This window comes from Rhipicephalus sanguineus, chromosome 4 (genome assembly GCF_013339695.2).
Source record: "Rhipicephalus sanguineus isolate Rsan-2018 chromosome 4, BIME_Rsan_1.4, whole genome shotgun sequence".
NCBI classification, from domain to species: Eukaryota; Metazoa; Arthropoda; class Arachnida; order Ixodida; family Ixodidae; genus Rhipicephalus; species Rhipicephalus sanguineus.
This window is the reverse complement of record NC_051179.1, coordinates 139,840,093-139,846,526: the sequence shown is the minus strand read 5'-3', so window position 1 is coordinate 139,846,526 and position 6,434 is coordinate 139,840,093. Positions and strand designations below refer to the sequence as shown.

The window sequence follows — 6,434 nt, the reverse complement described above, 5'->3', positions numbered from 1 at the left end:
GCTAGCATAACTGATAGCCCTTTCCACTCCGTCGGTCCCTTGCACAAGGACGGCGCCGAGTCCTGCGCTGCTTGCTTCGGTGTGGATTTCCGTATCGGCATATTCGTTGAAATGCGCAAGTATCGGAGGCGTCGTTTAAATTCTGCAAATGCCTGAACTTGCGCCAATTCCCACCTGAATTCGACGTCGGTCTTCGTGAGTTGCATCAGTGGCTCGGTGATCCGTGAAAATTCATTGACGTAACGTCTGTAATAGGCGCATAAGCCCAGAAATCGGCGTAAGGCCTTCTTGTCGGTGGGCGGCGGGAAGGCAGCAATGGCAGCTGCTTTCCGCGGGTCCGGGCGAACTCCAGACTTGCTAATGACATGGCCCAAGAACAAGAGTTCGTCGTACGCGAAGCGGCGCTTTTCTGGCTTTAGGGTGAGCCCGGAGGTCTTGATTGCTTGAAGTACAGCTTCAAGGCGGCGGAGGTGTTCGTCGAAGTTTGAGGCAAACACGGAAACGTCATCCAAGTACACAAGACACTTCTGCCACTTCAGTACTGCGAGCACGGTGTTCAGACCACGCTGGAAAGTCGCAGGTGCCGAGCAGAGACCAAAAGGCATGACCTTGAACTCGAAGATTCCGTCTGGTGTTATAAAGGTGGTCTTATCTCGGTCTCTCTCGTCGACATCGATTTGTCAGTAGCCGGTCTTGAGGTCCATCGAAAAAAAAGTACCTCGCGTTGTAAAGTCGATCAAGGGTGTTGTCTACCCGTGGGAGAGAGTAGACATCCTGCTTCGTGATTTTGTTCAGGCGGCGATAATCGACGCAGGAGCGTAAGGTCCCGTCCTTCTTCTTCGCTAACACCACCGGTGAAGCCCACGGACCTTTGGACGGCTGGATGATGTCGTTGCGTAGCATTTCGTCGACTTGTTTCTTTATGGCCTCGCGTTCTCGCGTCGAAACTCTGTACGGGATCTCGCGGAGTGCCCTGGCACTTTCCTCAGTTATGATGCGGTGTTTTGCGACAGGGGTCTGCCGAATTCTTGAGGACGACGAAAAGTAGTCCTGGTATTGCAGGAGCAGCGTTTTGAGCTGTTCTTGCCTATGATTCGGAAGGCTCGGATTGACGTCGAAAGATGGCTAAGGAGCTTGGTTTGCCAAAGTAGATTCGGAAGAATCGGCGAGGGCGAACGCATTGGTGGCTTCCACAATTTCTTTGATATAGGCGACCGTCGTGCCTTTGTTCAGGTGCTTGTATTCGTTGCTGAAATTCGTGACCACCACTGTTGCTTTCCCTCCACGCAGCTCGGGTATTCCTCTTGCGACGCAAATATCGCGGTTGATCAACAAGTGCTGGTCAATGACGCTTTTGAGGTTTGCTGATTTTTGGTGCTGACGGAAACTTTGTGATGATGCTAGTGCGAGGATGACATGGTCTTCCAGCACATTCAAGGCGTGCTTTCCTGGAGGTGTGTGCGATGTTAATGCTTTTTCTGTGGATAGTGTTATCAATTCGGATCTCAGGTCAATGACTGCACCGTGTAAGCTTACGAAGTCCATACCAAGGAAGACGTCTCTCGAGCAAACAGTAGCACAAAGAAGCTCGCGGGATAGATCCGGCTGTTAATGGTGACTCTCACTGTGCAGATTCCCGCCGGCGTTAGTAGGTGACCTCCAGCTGTCCGAATTTCGGGGCCTTCCCAGGCGGTCTTGAATTTCTCCAACTTCGTGGCGAATGGTCCACTGGTGAAAGAATAGTCGGCTCCGGTGTAGACCAGAGCAGTGACGCCGTGGCCGTCGATAAGAACGTCGAGGTCGGTAGTTCGTCGTAATGCGTTGCGGTTTCGTCGTGGCATTGGATCACGGCTACGTCGGTTTGTTCCGCTGCTTGCGCGTTGCGTCATCAGGTCTTCTTCCAGCCACGAAGTTTCCACGTCAGGGCCTCGTTCGGCTTGCGGCGTATTCTGTCGCGGCGTTGTGGTCGGCGGCGGAGGATCTTCGGTATTTCGTCGTACAGCAACCGCACCTCTATCGGTTGCTGCCCTTAGTTTTCCGGATATGGGCTTGCGGAACGGCCCCGAGTAGGACCGGTGTATGGCGGCGCTGCGGTGACATGTAGCCAGGGCTTGAAGTCAGGACACCTGAGCAAGAAGCGACCTGCTCGTGAATCAATAATGGTTCACCTTGGTTTCCTTAGTTTACCACTCAATTTTTATTTTTTATATGTGGATTACAAGTCTGCTGTAATGCCAAAGACGCCTGTATTTTGCCAACTTTTTAGGCAAGTAGTAGTTAAACTAAAATATAGCATTGTCGTGCCTGAAGTTCTCAATCGAGTGAGTCAACCAGTGTAATTTCCTTTGAGCCAACATATCTTTAATCCTTTACATCCCGAGTTATTTCTGAAAAATCGTTCCCAAGACAATTTCATTTAATGCTTGATTGTATTGCCAAGTTGAATAAATTCCCGACATACATTCGAAGTAATATATATACATGTATAGCATTCATAAGCATTTCTTCAGTTCTAGAGCCAGTTGGCTTTACTGCACTGTGATCGCCTCAAATACCTCTCCTAAAGGTGTGGTGACACAAAAATTCGGACGCAATTTGACTGTTGCATCACACTAATGGGTGCATATAGGTGCCATATGTAAGTATCAGCCACAAATACAGCCTAAACAGAATTGTAATTGAGTTTTAAAGTTCGTGAAAGTGCCGAATCGGAAATATGAAAAGGAAAAAACGATCATGTCATCGAGCGGGGCCGTTTTGTAAACAACGTACATCACGAGTTCACATCACATCACAACGTACATCACGAGACGGACAACGCTGGTGGCGACACCTGATGATGCATAGCATAACCAGAACCCTCGAAAATAACATTGCAGCGACATACCCGTTTACTGACTCTGTGTAAAGCATTAGCAGTGAGGTAATTAGCAACTCACAGTGTTCTCATTGCCTTTTTGCTACAAGAACAGGAACGCCACGGAGAAAACAGAAAGAAAAAATATTATAGTTGGACAAAACGCCACAAGAAGTTGCCAGCGGCTCCGCGGCTGCTGTTATTGCTGCAGCTGTCAGCAGCTCCGGCAACCAGGTATCCGCAAACGTTAGGAAGTCTACTGGCAAACTAAAGCTCTCTATTCTCGGCATCATATGTAGTGTATAGATAACTGCTTTGGCGTTGAGACATGCGTAGGTGGGATTGGTATGCGTTAAGAACGCAGGGTAGCACAATATAAATACGACTCAGCAAAGCGTTCATCAAGTAACTTGCATGTTACACATAAACACGGTAACAGAGCGCCAATGTTCTGATTTCCCTGCTTCCTTCGTCACTTATAGACCTGCTAGTAAACAAGTAATCCAAGCGAAAATGTTTCAGCACGTGTAATGCTGCGACTGCTCCAAGCCTCACGGAAAACATCGCCTCAGTTCCACGACGACGACAAGAACAATATCGCAGCCACCGGCGAGATTCGCGCAGAGAATCGAGCTTTCCTGACTGATTTTTACACTCCTCCCAGCTCTTTTGTCCATCGCCACATTGGATAAGCAACGTTGTTTGGCGATTGAGGAAACAAGCCCTCGCAACGCAACGCTCAACACAGCAGACGAAACAGCAACGCTGACAACATGGCAGAAGCTGGCCAGTGACGTCACTGGCGCTCGCGGTCACCTGATAGTATTTGTTAATGTGTAGGCCGACTACATGACGGGGTCACTGAATTCTCTTCGGAATCGAAACTGCCTCCGGTCGTAACATACGAGCATATAGAAACAATTGTCTCGCGCTGGGGCAAATGAGTTTCGTTGCCGTTATTGACGAGTCAGTAGCCAGTGATTAAGAGCAAAAGCAGAGGTTCACAAATTTTCTGTGACGAATCGCTTAAAGAAGTACTGACACGAATTTTAAAAATTTGCGGATTGTCGCTCCACGTAGAAGCACTGGTGTCGAGAACCTTAAAAAGAGTATTGTGGTGCCTGGAAATGCATCGAACATACATTTAATAGCGCTACCTTCAAAATACACTTTCGGTTTCGATATCGAGGGGGCAGCTTCTCAGTGACGTGTCATGGCAGTGTGACATCACAGGGTGACAGAAACTTGCAACGCACTAGCGGCAAACCCGTCATGTACGCGTGCTGCACGTAAACAACTATCAGTAAATTGGGGCACAGCGACCCCGACAGTGATTTCTGCGATTTAGGCTGCATGCAGGACGCACAGTTCTCAAAATTAGTGGAACTATGTTGACTCGCCGCGATAATGGCCATTGCGGTGGAGCTGGCTTGCTGATGTGCAGATACGAAATATTAAAAATCAAAGTAAAATATTTCCTATGTGTTGTCCGACTCCAGTGTTTGGAGAGCGTTAACACTGCACACCAAGGAAACACTGCGGCCGTCATCGTGCTTCTCTTCGTCGCCGTGGCTCTTGGCTTGTCCGCTAGAGGTCCGTAGGGGGGGGGGGCAGGGTAGTCCTTTCCGCTGATGGTGCCGGTGTCTTCTTCGTGACATGGATGGGTTCACGGCTTGACGGGGGCGTCCGGAGCATGAAAGAGCAGCACGTCCACCAGATGTCACGTGGTCGTGACGTCGACGAAGACAGCTATCGGCGTGTTCAAGATAAAACTCCTTATTTGGCCGAACTTGTGGCCGGGAAATGAAAACTCAAACTACAGCAATACATGCTCTACACTGATAGTGGTGAACAGGGCGTCGGCCGTCGATAAACTCCCCATGGCTTGGACGCGCCGTCTTTTATACATCACACATAGAGCTTTGCAGTCTTATCATTGGTGGTCGCGCATGGTCTGGAATAATCTAGACTATTCGCGTCCTGCGCGCAACCTTAACAAAGTGATCTACTACAATCGCAAAGCTTCTCGAACACTACGGCGCGGTCAGCTTCGAGCGTTGCTAACCGTCCTTGCTGGTCTAACGCGAATACATCAAAATAAATCAAGAAGCAGGAGTGGCAATCTCAAGAATACAATTCCATCAGTTGATTGTCGCAGAGAAAGGACACACAATATTTTGTACTCACGTGGCCCACTGGACGGCCAGGCGACAGGGCCGTTAGGCTAGACCTGCCGGTCCCAACGGGAGAGTAGCCGGGTGGCGCGGGGCAACCTCTGCGTCTGCATTGGACTCTTAATAAAGTTGTACTCTCCCTCTGTCTCTCTCTCTCTCTCACGTGGCCAGGAATATTATTGCAGAACAAGTGGGATATTGCAGATCAGTTCTGCGGAAGGGTTAAGAAAGGGAAAATAAAGGGATTGTTAGCTTCCTGGTTAGCTCAATTGCTAGAGCGACTGCACCGGAAAGGCGTTGGTCCCGCGTCCGAACCCCGGACCAGGACGACTTATTCGGCAACTACGAGGCTTTATTTCTGAGAAATCCGTATGGTTTTTCTTGAGGCTTTGTGCTACAAATGGGTGGTTGTCTATTTTCGCTTTCATAACCCTTCCGCCACCTTGCGGGATTCCTCAGAACTGATTTGCAATATGTGTCCTGTTGCTTGGAGTTGTCGATGAATTCGCCCTCGCGCTGCCAAGTGCTAGCTTCCCGGTTAGCTCAATTGGTAGAGCGACCGCCCCGGAAAGGCGTTGGTCCCGGGTTCGAACCCCGGACCAGGAAGAGTTTTTCGGCAACTAAGAGGCTTTATTTCTGAGAAATCCGTATGGTTTTTCTTGAGGCTTTGTGCTACAAATGGGCGGTTGTGCATTTTCCCTTTCTTAACAAGTAGGATCATTAACAAAAGAACTCTACCCGTAACTAAACACGCATATTTACGGGTAGAGGTCCCGTAAGTGAACCTCTTCACCTCGCAAGTATATTCTCAACGACACGACAATGAATAAACATCGTATATCATTCATATGCGACAATCAGCTGACAGATGCCTGTGTTGAGAATTTCAGTTTCTGTCCTCTTTTTTTCCCTCCATCGTCAAAATTTCTTGTACAGATAAAAAGTACCAATAGAAATGACTTCACCCAATATTTTTAGGTCTCGTGATTTAATCCTGCCAATGTCCCAGTGTGTGCTGCCCTCCCAATTATATTGGAACTTCATAATGCGAAGGATCTGACTGAAGCCGCGTTTGTACCTGTTTTCCCAGTAGGTACGCCGCGGCAGCAACTTTCTGCCTTCTAAAAGATTGGCGAATACTTGAACATATCACCAATGATGTGGTGGGGTGAGGTGCGCCTAAGGCCACCTTCGCAATGGGTAATGAAACCACGTTTCGAGATGGCGGTCCATACACCCCCGAGCTCAAGGTCGGGGTACTTCTCCTTCCATTAGAAGAAACCGCTGGGTTCACGGCCGGCACTGGGAATCGAACTTGGTACGTTCTACTTTGGAAGCGGGCGCTCTACCGTGCTGCTACTGACCCTGTGACAAAGTCGTGGTGCGCCTGAAGACCTTCAGAA

At 49.1% G+C, this 6,434-nt stretch overlaps 1 non-coding gene across 1 annotated transcript; it reads left to right on the top strand.

Annotated features, from left to right (window-relative positions):
• The first annotated feature begins 5,563 nt into the window (after window positions 1-5,563).
• Trnas-gga (transfer RNA serine (anticodon GGA)) lies at window positions 5,564-5,637 on the top strand. The gene has a single exon. It is a non-coding gene; the product is annotated as a tRNA-Ser (tRNA).
• The last annotated feature ends 797 nt before the right edge of the window (window positions 5,638-6,434 follow it).